This window comes from Phocoena phocoena, chromosome 1 (assembly GCF_963924675.1).
Source record: "Phocoena phocoena chromosome 1, mPhoPho1.1, whole genome shotgun sequence".
Classification (NCBI taxonomy): Eukaryota; Metazoa; Chordata; class Mammalia; order Artiodactyla; family Phocoenidae; genus Phocoena; species Phocoena phocoena.
The window spans coordinates 80137109-80153135 of record NC_089219.1 but is presented as its reverse complement, the minus strand read 5'-3'; positions in this window follow the sequence as shown (position 1 = coordinate 80153135).

Here is a 16027-nt window from a genome sequence, read left to right as displayed (position 1 = left end):
AAAATTGTAAAACATTTCAAACATACAAAAAAGGAAAATAATAAAACATATATCCAGTTTAAGCCTATTACCTTTTTCCTATTCTTGCCCCAAATCCCATTCTCTTCTTTCCCTCTGTATAGGTAAATTTGATTTTACTATATCACTGGTTGTGTTCCCCAGGAAACAAGCTCTGAGGCTCTGAGATTTTTATGTGGAAGCTTCTTGTGGGGTACTCTCAGGAGACACACCTGTGAAAGGTGAGAGAAGTGGAATTGGGTATAGTTGGGAGAAGTTGAACTAGAATGCAATCACAACAGACGTTTCAACTGACCCTGTGTCTGGGATGGCCCTGTAAAATTGTCTCAGTTGAAACAAGGAGGCCAAGTATTTGTACCCCCCAATTAGCTAGTGATTGGATGCAGTCTTTTCCTGAGGAAGAGGTAATAACCCTGGGTGGGATAGCTTTTTTCTACTGAACTCTAAGTTTGGCAGTTATGCTGCTATAAACATTCATGTACAGGTTTTTGTGTGAACATAAGTTTTCATTTCTCTAGGTTGAATACCTAGAAGTAGGATTTCTGGATCATATGGTAAGCATAGGTTTAATTTTATAATTAAACCAAACTGTTTTCCAAAGTGGCTGTATCATATTGCATTCCCATCAGCAATATCTGAGAGTGCCAGTTGCTCTACATGCTCATCAGCACTTGGTATTGTCTTTTTAGAAAGTCTTTCTAATATATGTCTAATGGTCTCTCATTGTGGTTTTAATGGGCAGTTCCATAATATCTAATGATATTGAACAACTTTTCATGTGTTTGACATTTATATGTTTTCTTTTGTGAAGTATCTGTTCATACCTTTTCCCATTTAAAAAAATTAGATTGATTGTTTTCTTTTCTTATTTTCTTTCTTTTGGCCACAATGGGTGGCCTGTGGTGGGATCTTAGTTCCCTGACCAGGGATCCAACCCAGGCCCTTGGCAGTGAAAGTGTAGAGTCCTAATCACTGGACTGCCAGGGAATTCCCATAGGTTGATTGTTTTCTTATTGCTGAGTTTTGTGAGTTCTTTCTATATTCTGGAAACAAATCTTTTGTCAGATATGTGATTTATAAATACTTTTTCCCTGGTCTGTATCATGTCTTCTCACTCTCTTTATGATTTCCTTCATAGAACCACATATTTTAATTTTGAATGAAATCCAATTTATGATTTCTTTTTTCTTTTATGGATTGGTCTCTTGGTGTCCTATCTAAGAACTCTTTGACTAACCCAAGGTCATGAAGGTTTTTTTAAGCTGTTTTCTTCTAAGAGTTTTATATTTTTATGTTTTACATGTAGGCCTCTAATTCAATTTTTAGCTAACATTTGTGCATGGTACTAGGTATAAATTGAAGTTCATTTTTCTTTTTTATTGCATGTGGCTATCCAGTTGTTCCAGCACCATTTGTTAAAAAGACTATCCTTTCTCTATTGAATTGTCTTTGCACTTTTGTCAAAAATCAATCAGCCATATTTATGCAGATATATTTCTGACCTTTCTATAATGTTCCATTGATCTATGTGTCTATCCTTTCATTGTTCATGAATGTCTTGGTTACTGTAGCTTTATAGCACATCTTAATTTTGGGTAATGTGAGGACACAACAAGAAGACAACCATCTGTAAACCAGGAGCAGGCCTTCACCTAACACCTGATCTGCCAGCACCTTGATCTTTGAATTCCCAGCCTCCAGAAGTGTGAGAAAGAAATGTATGTTGTTGAAGCCACCGTATTATGGTATATTTGTTATAGCAACCCAAACTAATAAAGATGGTCGCATAGACAAATCCACAATTATAGTTGCAGACTTCCAACACTCCTCTCTCGGTAAGCTATAGAATAAGCAGACAGAAAAGCAGCAAAGATATAGGAAGTTTGAATACTACCAACCAATCTGACCTAACTGACACTTATAGAACACTACCCAACAACAATGGAATACACATTCTTTTCAAGTGTCTATTAAATATTCACTGAGATAGACCACATTCTTAAATTTCAAAGAATTGAACTTATTCTGTTCTGTGACCATAATAGAATTAAACCAGAAGACAATAACAGAAGGATATCTGGAAAAATCTGTGAATATTTGGAAATGAAATAACACACTACTTAGTAATACATGGGTCAAAGAAAAGTCTCAAGAGAAATTAGGAAATATTTTGAACTGAATGAACTAGGAAAAAAATGACATGTCAAAATTTGTGGGATATAACTACAGCAGTGCTTAGAAGGATATCTGGAAAAATCTGTGAATATTTGGAAATGAAATAACACACTACTTAGTAATACATGGGTCAAAGAAAAGTCTCAAGAGAAATTAGGAAATATTTTGAACTGAATGAACTAGGAAAAAAATGACATGTCAAAATTTGTGGGATATAACTACAGCAGTGCTTAGAGGGAAATTTATGGTATTAAATGTAAACATCTGAAAAGAAGAAAGGTTTCAAATTAATGATCTAAGTATCCACCTTAAGAAGCTGAAAAAAAAACCAAAAAACAAAAAACTGCAAACTGAGCCCAAAGAAAGCAGAAGGAAGGAAATAGAGATAAGAGAAAAAAAAGTCAATTAAATTGAGAATAGAAAAACAAAAGAGAAAATCAATGAAACCAAAAGCTGTTTCTTCAAAAAACAAAATTAAAACATGGTTAAGACTCTAACCAGACTGATCAATAAAAAGAGAGAGTACAGAAATTAGCAACATCAGGAATGAAAGAAGGGTTATCACTGCAGTTGTAGGTGCATGCATATTTAGAATTGTTGGGTCTTGTTGGTGAACTGGCTCTTTTATCAGTATGTAAATTCTCTCTTTGGCAATTTTTTTGGTTCTAATATCTGCTTTGTCTTATATTAATATATCCATGCCAGCTTTTTAAAAATTAGTGTTTGCATGGTATAGTCTCTTCCATCTTGTTATTTTTTAACTTATTTTTTTATAGTTAGGTTTAGATGGATTTTTAAAACAGCATATAGTTGAATCTTTAAAAATAACCAATCTGACAATCTCTGTCATTTAATTGGTGTGTTTAGAACATTTAGTGTAATTGGATATGGTTGGGTTTAGGTTTACTATTGTATTAGTTTTCTATTTATCCCTTTTGTTTTTCATATCTTTGTTTTTGGCTTCATGTCTTCTTTTGATTTATTTGAATATTTAGAATTCCATTCTCATTTATCTGTAGTGCTTTTCAGTATATCGCTTTGTACAGTTTTTCTTTTAGTGGTTGCTCTAGGGATTATAATATACATATCAAACTTTACACAGTCTATTTAGAATTAATATTTTACCATTTCAGATAAAATTAAGAAACCTTAGGTCCCTTTACCTTTTCCCATTTTTGATGTAGTTGTCATGTGAATTACATCTGCCTACATTGAAATTCCATCAGGCAGTATTATAATTTTTGCTTTTAGCAATCATACATATTATAACAAACTTTAGAGGCAAAATAGTCTATTTTATTTACTCAAATATTTACAGTTTCTGTTGCTCTTCCTTCATTCCTGACCTTCCAAGTTTCCTTCTGTTATTGCTTTCATTCTAAATGAAGATCTTTCTTTAGCATTTCTTTAAAAGCATGTATGCTAGTGACACATTTTCTTAGTTTTCCTTCATCTAAAAATGTCTTTATTTTGTCTTCATTTTGATGGATTTTTTTAAAAAAATTGAAGTATAGTTGATTTACAATATTGTGTTTTAACAAAGTGATTCAGATATATATATATGTAATATATATATTGTTTTTCAGATTCTTTTCCATTATAGGTTATTACAAGATATTGAATATCATTCCCTGTGCTATACAGTAAGTTATTGTTGTTTATAGGTTTTATATATAGTAGTGTGTATCTGTTAATCCGTTCCACCCCATTTTCTCTTTGTAACCATAAGTTTGTTTTCTATGTCTGTGAGTCTGTTTCTGTTTTGTAAATAAGTTCTGTTTTGTAAATAAGTTCATTTGTATCATTTTTATAGATTCCACATATAAGTGATATCATGTAATATTTGTCTTTCTCTGTATGACTTACTTCAGTTAGTATGATAATCTCTAGGTCCATCCATGTTACTGCAAATGGCAGTATTTTATTCTTTTTTCTTTTTTTTGGCTGAGTAATATTCCATTGTGTATATATACCACATCTTCTTTATCCATTCATCGTTGATGGGTACTTAGGTTGCTTTCATGTCTTGGCTATTGTAAATAGTGCTGCTATGAACATAGCATGGGGTGCATGTATCTTTTCAAATTATAGCTTTGTCCATATATATGCCCAGGAGTGGGATTGCTGGATCATATGGTAACTCTAGTTTTTTAAGGAACCTCCATACTGATCTCCATCGTGGTTGTACCAATTTACATTCCCACCAACAGTGGGAATTTACATTCTCCACACCCTCTCCAGCATTTGTTACTTGTAGACTTTTTAATGATGGCCATTCTGAATGGTGTGAGGTGATACCACACTGTAGTTTTGATTTGCATTTCTCTAATGATTAGTGATGTTCAGTATCCTTTCATGTGTTTGTTGGTCATCTGTGTATCTTCTTTGGAGAAATGTCTATTTAGGTCTTCTGCCCATTTTTTTGACTGGGTTGTTTTTTTTGTTGTTGTTGTTATTGAGTTGTATGAGCTATTTGTATATTTTGAAAATTAAGCCCTTGTTGGTCACATCATTTGCAAATATTTTCTCCCAGTCTGTAGGTTTTCTTTTCATTTTGTTTATGGTGTCCTTTGCTGTGCAAAAGCTTATACGTTTGATTAGGTCCCATTTGTTTATTTTTGCTTTTATTTCTTTTGCTTTGGGAGACTGACCTAAGGAATCATTGGTACAATTTATGTCAGAATGTTTTTCCTGTGTTGTCTTCTAGTTTTATGGTGTCATGTCTTATATATTTAAGGCTTTAAGCCATTTTGAGTTTATTTTTGTGAGAGAGTGTTCTAATTTCATTGATTTATATACGCTGCCCATCTTCTCCAGCACCACTTGCTGAAGAGACTGTCTTTTCCCCAGCGTGTGTTCTTGCCTCCTTTGTCAAAGATTAATTGACCATAGGTGTATGGGTTTATTTTTAGGCTCTCTGTTCTGTTCCATTGATCCATATGTATATTTTTGTGCCATTACCACACTGTTTTGATTACTGTAGCTTTGTAGTATTGTTTAAAGTCTGGAAGGGTTATGCCTCCAGCTTTGTTCCTTTTTCCTTGGGATTGCTTTGGCAATTTTGGGTCTTTTGTGGTTCCATATATATTTTAGGATTATTTGTTCTAGTTCTGTGAAAAATGTCATGGGTAATTTGATAGCGATCATATTAAACCTGTAGATTGCTTTGGGTAGCATGGACATTTTAACAATATTAATTCTTCCAATCCAAGAGCATGGGATATCTTTCCATTTCTTTGAATCATCTTCAACTTCCTTTATCAGTGTTTTATAGTTCTTTTTTTTTCAATTTAACATCTTTATTGGAGTATAATTGCTTTACAATGGTATGTTAGCTTCAGCTTCACAACAAAATGAATCGGTTATATATATATACATATGTTCCCATATCTCTTCCCGCTTGCGTCTCCCTCCCTCCCTCCCTCCCTATCCCACCCCTCCAGGCGGTCACAAAGCACCGAGCTGATCTCGCTGTGCTATGCGGCTGCTTCCCACTAGCTATCTACCTTACGTTTGGTAGTGTATATATGTCCATGCCTCTCTCTCGCTTTGTCACAGTTTACCCTTCCCCCTCCCCATAACCTCAAGTCCATTCTCTAGTAAGTCTGTGTCTTTATTCCTGTTTCACCCCTAGGTTTTTCATGACATTTCTTTTCTTAAATTCCATATATATGTGTTAGCATATGGTATTTGTCTCTCTCTTTCTGACTTACTTCACTCTGTATGACAGACTCTAGGTCTATCCACCTCATTACAAATAGCTCAATTTCGTTTCTTTTTATGGCTGAGTAATATTCCATTGTATATATGTGCCACATCTTCTTTATCCATTCATCCGATGATGGACACTTAGGTTGTTTCCATCTCCGGGCTATTGTAAATAGAGCTGCAATGAACATTTTGGTACATGACTCTTTTTGAATTATGGTTTTCTCTGGGTATATGCCCAGTAGTGGGATTGCTGGGTCATATGGTAGTTCTATTTGGAGTTTTTTAAGGACCCTCCATACTGTTCTCCACAGTGGCTGTATCAATTTACATTCCCACCAACAATGTAAGAGGGTTCCCTTTTCTCCACACCCTCTCCAGCATTTATTGTTTCTAGATTTTTTGATGATGGCCATTCTGACTGGTGTGAGATGATATCTCATTGTAGTTTTGATTTGCATTTCTCTAATGATTAGTGATGTTGAACATTCTTTCATGTGTTTGTTGGCAGTCTGTATATCTTCTTTGGAGAAATGTCTATTTAGGTCTTCTGCCCATTTTTGGATTGGGTTGTGTGTTTTTTTGTTATTAAGCTGCATGTGCTGCTTAGAAATTTTGGAGATTAATCCTTTGTCAGTTGCTTCATTTGCCAATATTTTCTCCCATTGTGAGGGTTATCTTTTGGTCTTGTTTATGGTTTCCTTTGCTGCGCAAAAGCTTTGAAGTTTCATTAGGTCCCATTTGTTTATTTTTGTTTTTATTTCCATTACTCTAGGAGGTGGGTCAAAAAGGACCTTGCTGTGATTTATGTCATAGAGTGTCCTGCCTATGTTTTCCTCTAAGAGTTTGATAGTTTCTGGACTTACATTTAGGTCTTTAATCCATTTTGAGCTTATTTTTGTGTATGGTGTTAGGGAGTGATCTAGTCTCATACTTTTATATGTAGCTGTCCAGTTTTCCCAGCACCACTTACTGAAGAGGCTGTCCTTTCTCCACTGTACTTTCCTGCTTCCTTTATCAAAGATAAGGTGACCATATGTGCGTGGGTTTATCTCTGGGCTTTCTATCCTGTTCCATTGATCTATATTTCTGTTTTTGTGCCAGTACCATACTGTCTTGATTACTGTAGATTTGTAGTATAATCTGAAGTCAGGAAGCCTGATTCCTCCAGCTCCGTTTTTCGTTCTCAAGATTGCTTTGGCTATTCGGGGTCTTTTGTGTTTCCATACAAATTGTGAAATTTTTTGTTCTAGTTCTGTGAAAAATGCCAGTGGTAGTTTGATAGGGATTGCATTGAATCTGTAGATTGCTTTGGGTAGTAGAGTCATTTTCACAATGTTGATTCTTCCAATCCAAGAACATGGTATATCTCTCCATCTATTTGTATCATCTTTAATTTCTTTCATCAGTGTCTTATAATTTTCTGCATACAGGTCTTTTGTCTCCTTAGGTAGGTTTATTCCTAGGTATTTTATTCTTTTCGTTGCAATGGTAAATGGGAGTGTTTTCTTGATTTCACTTTCAGAGTTTTCATCATTAGTGTATAGGAATGCCAGAGATTTCTGTGCATTAATTTTGTATCCTGCTACTTTACCAAATTCATTGATTAGCTCTAGTAGTTTTCTGGTAGCATCTTTAGGATTCTCTATGTATAGTATCATGTCATCTGCAAACAGTGACAGCTTTACTTCTTCTTTTCCGATTTGGATTCCTTTTATTTCCTTTTCTTCTCTGATTGCTGCGGCTAAAACTTCCAAAACTATGTTGAATAAGAGTGGTGAGAGTGGGCAACCTTGTCTTGTTCCTGATCTTAGTGGAAATGCTTTCAGTTTTTCACCATTGAGGATGATGTTGGCTGTGGGTTTGTCACATATGGCCTTTATTATGTTGAGGAAAGTTCCCTCTATGCCTACTTTCTGCAGGGTTTTTATCATAAATGGGTGTTGAATTTTGTCGAAAGCTTTCTCTGCATCTATTGAGATGATCATATGGTTTTTCTCCTTCAGTTTGTTAATATGGTGTATCACGTTGATTGATTTGCGTATATTGAAGAATCCTTGCATTCCTGGAATAAACCCCACTTGATCATGGTGTATGATCCGTTTAATGTGCTGTTGGATTCTGTTTGCTAGTATTTTGTTGAGGATTTTTGCATCTATGTTCATCAGTGATATTGGCCTGTAGTTTTCTTTCTTTGTGACATCCTTGTCTGGTTTTGGTATCAGGGTGATGGTGGCCTCGTAGAATGAGTTGGGGAGTGTTCCTCCTTCTGCTATATTTTGGAAGAGTTTCAGAAGGATAGGTGATAGCTCTTCTCTAAATGTTTGATAGAATTCGCCTGTGAAGCCATCTGGTCCTGGGCTTTTGCTTGTTGGAAGATTTTTAATCACAGTTTCAATTTCAGTGCTTGTGCTTGGTCTGTTCATATTTTCTATTTCTTCCTGATTCGGTCTTGGCAGGTTGTGCCTTTCTAAGAATTTGTCCATTTCTTCCAGGTTGTCCATTTTATTGGCATAGAGTTGCTTGTAGTAGTCTCTCATGATCTTTTGTATTTCTGCAGTGTCCGTTGTTACTTCTCCTTTTTCATTTCTAATTCTATTGATTTCAATCTTCTCCCTTTTTTTCTTGATGAGTCTGGCTAATGGTTTATCAATTTTGTTTATCCTTTCAAAGAACCAGCTTTTAGTTTTATTGATCTTTGCTATCGTTTCCTTCTTTTTCATTTATTTCTGATCTGATTTTTATGATTTCTTTCCTTCTGCTAACTTTGGGGTGTTTTGTTCTTCTTTCTCTAATTGCTTTAGGTGCAAGGTTAGGTTGTTTATTCGAGATGTTCCCTGTTTCTTAAGGTAGGATTGTATTGCTATAAACTTCCCTCTTAGAACTGCTTTTGCTGCATCCCATAGATTTTGAGTCGTCATGTCTCCATTGTCATTTGTTTCTAGGTATTTTTTGATTTCCTCTTTGATTTCTTCAGTGATCACTTCGTTATTAAGTGGTGTATTGTTTAGCCTCCATGCGTTTGTATTTTTTACAGATCTTTTTCTGTAATTGATATCTAGTCTCATAGCGTTGTGGTCGGAAAAGATACTTGATACAATTTCAATTTTCTTAAATTTACCAAGGCTTGATTTGTGACCCAAGATATGATCTATCCTGGAGAATGTTCCATGAGCACTTGAGAAAATGTGTATTCTGTTGTTTTTGTATGGAATGTCCTATCAATATCAATTAAGTCCATCTTGTTTAATGTATCATTTAAAACTTGTGTTTCCTTATTTATTTTCATTTTGGATGATCTTTCCATTGGTGAAAGTGGGGTGTTAAAGTCCCCTACTATGAATGTGTTACTGTCGATTTCCCCTTTTATGGCTGTTGGTATTTGCCTTATGTATTGAGGTGCTCCTATGTTGGGTGCATAAATATTTACAATTGTTATATCTTCTTCTTGGATCGATCCCTTGATCATTATGTAGTATCCTTCTTTGTCTCTTCTAATAGTCTTTATTTTAAAATCTATTTGGTCCGATATGAGAATTGCTACTCCAGCTTTCTTGTGGTTTCCATTTGCATGAAATATCTTTTTCCATCTCCTTACTTTCAGTCTGTATGTGTCTCTAGGTCTGAAATGGGTCTCTTGTAGACAGCAAATATATGCGTCTTGTTTTTGTATCCATTCAGCCAATCTGTGTCTTTTGGTGGGAGCATTTAGGGCTTTTACATTTAAGGTAATTATCGATATGTATGTTCCCATTCCCATGTTCTTAATTGTTTTGGGTTTGTTATTGGAGGTCTTTTCCTTCTTTTGTGTTTCTTGCCTAGAGAAGTTCCTTCAGCAGTTGTTGTAAAGCTGGTTTGGTGGTGCTGAACTCTCTCAGCTTTTGCTTGTCTGTAAAGGTTTTAATTTCTCCATCAAATCTGAATGAGATCCTTGCTGGGTAGAGTAATATTGGTTGCAGGTTTTTCTCCTTCAACACTTTCAATATGTCCTGCCACTCCCTTCTGGCTTGCAGAGTTTCTCCTGAAAGATCAGCTGTTAAACTTATGGGGATTCCCTTGTGTGTTATTTGTTGTTTTTCCCTTGCTGCTTTTAATATGCTTTCTTTGTATTTAATTTTTGACAGTTTGATTAATATGTGTCTTGGCGTATTTCTCCTTGGATTTATCCTGTATGGGACTCTCTGTGCTTCCTGGACTTGATTAACTATTTCCTTTCCCATATTAGGGAAGTTTTCAACTATAATCTCTTCAAATATTTTCTCAGTCCCTTTCTTTTTCTCTTCTTCTTCTGGAACCCCTATAATTCGAATGTTGGTGCGTTTAATGTTGTCCCAGAGGTCTCTGAGACTGTCCTCAGTTCTTTTCATTCTTTTTTCTTTATTCTGCTCTGCAGTAGTTATTTCCACTATTTTATCTTCCAGGTCACTTATCCATTCTTCTGCCTCAGTTATTCTGCTCTTGATCCCATCTAGAGTACTTTTAATTTCATTTATTGCATTGTTCATTGTTGCTTGTTTCATCTTTATTTCTTCTAGGTCCTTGTTAACTGTTTCTTGCATTTTGTCCATTCTACTTCCAAGATTTCGGATCATCCTTACTATCATTATTCTGAATTCTTTTTCAGGTAAACTGCCTATTTCCTCTTCATTTGTTAGGTCTGGTGCATTTTTATCTTGCTCCTTCATCTGCTGTGTGTTTTTCTGTCTTTTCCTTTTGCTTATCTTACTGTGTTTGGGGTCTCCTTTTTGCAGGCTGAAGGTTCGTAGTTCCTGTTGTTTTTAGTGTCTGTCCCCAGTGGCTAAGGTTGTTTCAGCGGGTTGTGTAGGCTTCCTGGTGGAGGGGACTAGTGCTTGTGTTCTGGTGGATGAGGCTGGATCTTGTCTTTCTCGTGGGCAGGTACACGTCTGGTGGTGTGTTTTGGCGTGTCTGTAGACTTATTATGATTTTGGGCAGCCTCTCTGCTAATGGGTGTGGTTGTGTTCCTGTCTTGCTAGTTGTTTGACATAGGATGTCCAGCACTGTAGCTTGCTGGTCGTTGCATGAAGCTGGGTGCTGGCGTTTAGATGGAGATCTCTGGGAGATTTTCGCCGTTTGATATTATGTGGAGCTGGGAGGCCTGTTGTGGACCAGTGTCCTGAAGTTGGCTCTCCCACCTCAGAGGCACAGCACTAACTCCTGGCTGCAGCACCAAGAGCCTTTCATCCACACGGCTCCTTGATTTGGGATGATTGGTTGTCTATTCATGTATTCCACAGATGCAGGGTACATCAAGTTGATTGTGGAGCTTTAATCCGCTGCTTCTGAGGCTGCTGGGAGAGATTTCCCTTTCTCTTCTTTGTTCTCACAGCTCCCAGGGGCTCAGCTTTGGATTTGGCCCCGCCTCTGCGTGTAGTTCGCTGGAGGGCATCTGTTTTTTGCTCAGACAGGACGGGGTTAAAGGAGCCGCTGATTCGGGGGCTCTGGCTCACTCAGGCCGGGGGGGAGGGAGGAGCACGGAGTGTGGGGCGAGCCTGCGGCGGCAGAGGCCGGCATGACGTTGAACCAGCCTGAGGCGCACTGTGCGTTCTTCCGGGGGAGTTGTCCCTGGATCCCAGGACCCTGGCAGTGGCGGGCTGCACAGGCTCCCCGGAAGTGGGGTGTGGATAGTGACCTGTGCTCGCACACAGGCTTCTTGGCGGCGGCAGCAGCAGCCTTAGCGTCCCATGTCTGTCTCTGGGGTACGCGCTTTTAGCCGCGGCTCGCGCCCGTCTCCTTAGCTCCTTTACGCAGCGTTCTTAATCCCCTCTCCTCGCGCACCAGGAAATAAAGAGGGAAGAAAAAGTCTCTTGCCTCTTCGGCAGGTCCAGACTTTTCCCCGGACTCTCTCCTGGCTAGCTGCGGCGCACGAACGCCCTGCAGGCTGTGTTCACGCCGCCAACCCATGTCCTCTCCTGGCGCTTCAACTGAAGCCGGAGCCTCAGCTCCCAGCCCCGCCCGCCCCGGTGGGTGAGCAGACAAGCCTCTCGGCTGGTGAGTGCCGGTTGGCCCTGATCCTCTGCGGTGGAATCTCTCCGCTCTATCCGCCGCACCCCTGTTGCTGTGCTCTCCTCCGCGGCTCCGAAGCTCCCCCACTTCGCCACCTTCAGTCTCTGCCCGGGAAGGGGCTTCCTAGTGTGTGGACACTTTTCCTCCTTCACAGCGCCCTCCCGCTGGTGCAGGACCCGTCCCTATCCTTTTGTCTCTGTTTATTTTTTTCTTTTGCCCTAACCCCGTACGTGGGGGGTTTCTTGCCTTTTGGGAGGTCTGAGGTCTTCTGCCAGCGTTCAGTAGGTGCTCTGTAGGAGTTGTTCCAGGTGTAGATGTATTTCTGGTGTATTCTTGGGGAGGAAGGTGATCTCCGCGTCTTACTCTTCCGCCATCTTCCAGGAAGTCTCTAGTTCTTAATGTATAAGTCTTTCACCTTGGTTAGGTTTATTCCTAGGTTTTTTTTTTTTTTTTTTTGCAGTACGCGGGCCTCTCACTACCGTGGCCTCTCCCGTTGTGGAGCACAGGCTCCGGATGTGCAGGCCCAGTCCCTCTGTGGCATGTGTGATCTTCCCAGACTGTGGCACGAACCCGTGTCCCCTGAATCGGCAGGCGGACTCTCAACCACTGCGCCACCAGGGAAGCCCTATTCCTATGTATTTTTTTTATGTGATTTTAAATGGGATTTTTTTTTACTTTGTGTTTCTGATATTTCATTGTTAGTGTAAAGAAATGCAACAGATTTCTGTATGTAAATCTTGTATCCTGCTACCTTGCTGAATTTGTTTATCAGTTTCAATAGTTTTTTGTGGAGTCTTTAGTGTTTTCTATATATGGTATCATGTCATCTGCATATAAGGACAGTTTTACCTTTTCCCTTCCAATTTGGATACCTTTTATTTCTTTTTCTTGTCTGATTGCTGTGGCTAGGACTTTCAATACTATGTTAAATAGAAGTGGTGAGAATGGGCATCCTTGTCTTGTTCCAACATTTAGTGGGAAGGCTTGTAGCTTTTCACTGTTGAGTATTATATTGGCTCGGGGTTTGTCATATATGGCTGGCTGGATGAATGATAGATATTTTTGATACAGAATTAGATTGACAGTTCTTTCTTTTCAACACTTCAAAAATATCATTCAGGTGCAGGGACCCTGCCAGGGAATGTGGCTGGAGGTCCCCACCATGTGTGCTCACCAGGGAGTGTGGCAATCCTGACCAAGCTGAGTGCTGCCCAGGTGGGAGCAGTGGAGAGCTCAATGGCTGTGGTCATGGCTCTGCCAGTGGGCAGCCGGGGTTAGGAGGAAAGAAATGCTGGCTTCCCAGTGGGCGTTGGCTAAGGCACACAGGAGGGGTTTGGAGGAAAGTTGCTGGCTTTGGCCTTGCCTGGGGTGGGATGGTGAATCTGGAACACATCTATTATGATGAGTGGTGATATAGCAGGTGCCGTGGATGCTTCAATGTTCTCAGCCAGGTGGAGACAGGAAATGATTGAAATGGCCTAGATTTCAACAGGTAGGCACCAAAGCAGTTGAAAAGTATATAAAGGAGCCTGAGAGAGCTGCATTGGAGACATGACTTTAATTTACAGCCACAGAGGGCTTTTAAAGACCTTGCTCCAGAATTAAATATATCCATCAGAGATAGTGCTAGTGGAGAACAGACCTTAAAGTACCTTCCTAGTTGAAAAGAGAGCCCATAAGGAGCCAATCCACACACACCCACTTCCTTCTAAACCTGTGGTTCTCAGCCTTATCAGACCCATTGTCCCTTATAACAAGGATTGTGTAATGCTCCTTTAATATCCTAGAATGATATTTATAGAATATATAAATAAAGGCACTCTAATTTGAATAAAAGGAGGTTGAAAAATAATTTAAAATAACATGTATTTCAAAAAACATAATCCCAATGTTTTCTAGACTCCATAGTTTCTGTTTTAAAACAGAATTTTTAAAAAATTTTTAAAATTAAAAAATTTTTTAAATTGAAGTATAGTTGATTTACAATGTTGTGTTAGTTTCAGGTATACAGCAAAGTGATTCAGTTTTACATATATGGACTCCATAGTTTCTGATAAGAAAGCTACAATAATTAAAATCCCCCTTCACCCTTCCCCAACCTCCAGTATGTAATGTGATTTTCCCCTAGCTACTTTCAAGATGTAAAAAGTTTATCTCTGGTGTTCAGCATTTTCATTATGATATGTCTGGGTGTGGTTTTCTTTAAGTTTATCCTGTTTGGTTCACTGAGGTTCTTGGATCTATAAATTTAAGCCTTTCACCAAATTTGGGGCATTTTTAGTCATTATTCAATTATTTTTCTGTACCATTCTCTTTTTCCTCTCCTTCTGGGATTCCAATGAGATAAGTGTTAGACCTTTTGATATTGTTCCAGTGGTCTCTGAGGCTTTGTTTATTTTTAAACTTTTTTCTATTGTTCAGATTGGATAATTTCTACTGAGATCTCTTCAAGTTCACTGACTCTTTCTTCTTTCATCTCCATTCTACTATTGAGTCTGGTGTACTTTAAAATTTCTGTTACTGTATTTTTCAGCTATAGAATTTTCTTTTAATTCTTCTTCTGTAGGTTCTGTTTCTTTCATGAGAATGTTTGTCATTCCATTTGTTTCTAGATTATTTGCCCTTCATGGGGTGTGGTTGTAATAGCTGCCATAATTTTTTTGTTGTTGTTTTATTTTGTTTGATAATTCCAACTTTGGGAGTCATTTCAATGTTGGTATCTGTTGATTGCCCTTTCCTTTCAATTGTTTAACTTTTCCTAGTTCTTTGTATGTCAAGGAATTCTGGATTGCTTCTTGGCCTTTTGAATACTGTGTTATGAGATTCCAGGTTCAGTTAAAATCTTCTGGAGAATGGCTTTTTTTTTTTTTTTTTTTTAGGAAGCAACCAGCACTATTAGACTTCAAGTCCTGACCTGGTTTCTGTGGGCTTAGTTCTAATGTCAGTTTAGTTTTTAAAGACTTTGCAGTGCTGTTCTGGTTTTCACCACTTGCACACCTTCCATGGTGGTCTACACTGTAGTTCAGTTCTCAAAGCCTTTGCTGTGCTAATTCTGGTAGATTTCATGCATATTCAGATTGAGAGTGAGCTCAAGGCTTCATACAGAGGTTTAAAGAATTGCTTTCTCCCAGCTTCCTTCTTTCCAGATTTATTCAGCATTTCTATATGATTATAGTGTGTGTGTGTGTGGGGGGGGGGGGGGGAGTCCATATTAACTTAGCCCATCAACTTGCCAAAACCAGAAGTCTACATAATTTCATTAAATGAGTAATTGCATTCATGTAAATTTTTTACAACCAAATGATGTAATTTTCACTGTGATATTTTAAAACTTTTATCAAAAGTTTATGTAGCAGATGATGTTAATGTCCCACTACTATTTCCTCAGATTCCTTTACTGTTTTGTTCATGTTGACTCCCAGAGGTGTCTACTCCTGACAGCCAGAGCCTGCACTGCTTTGTCATAATGCTGTTCTTAGGCTGTGGGTGTCTAGTTTGCCTGTGGACGTCTGAAAAGTGTGGGGATTTACATCTTCAGGGAGCTGCCCTGATACCAGTGGCCAAGACAGGACTGTAATACTCCCACTCCCTCACTCCTGATATGGATAATCTTTAGGGATAACCTAAACTGTCTGCACAGCTCCCTTGTAGAATTGAACTAAAGCTATCCCCTATGGGATTTGTTGGATATTGGCATCCTTGCTTTGCTTCCTTAATTTCCTTGCCCACTTCCCCATTGCTTTACTCGCTTTTTTTTTTCCCTTGGGAAACTTCGTAAGAAATAACTTTCGCATCAGTCCTTGTCCTGGGATCTGCTTCTGGGAATACACTGTGGCCAGCAGAATTCTAAGACAGCCTTCAAGATTTCCTGGTGCACATGCCCTGTATAATCCCCTCCTCTTGAGCATGAATGGGACCTGTGACTATAAGATAGTCACTCCTTTAATTAGGTTACATTATATGGCAAAGGTGATGGGTAATAACTCCCTTGATTAGATGGGACTTAATTTTAACTCTGGAGAGAGAGAGATTCTCCTGCTGGACTTGAAGAATTAAGCTGTTATACTGTGAGAAGGCCACATAGCAAGGAACTGCAGGGCCT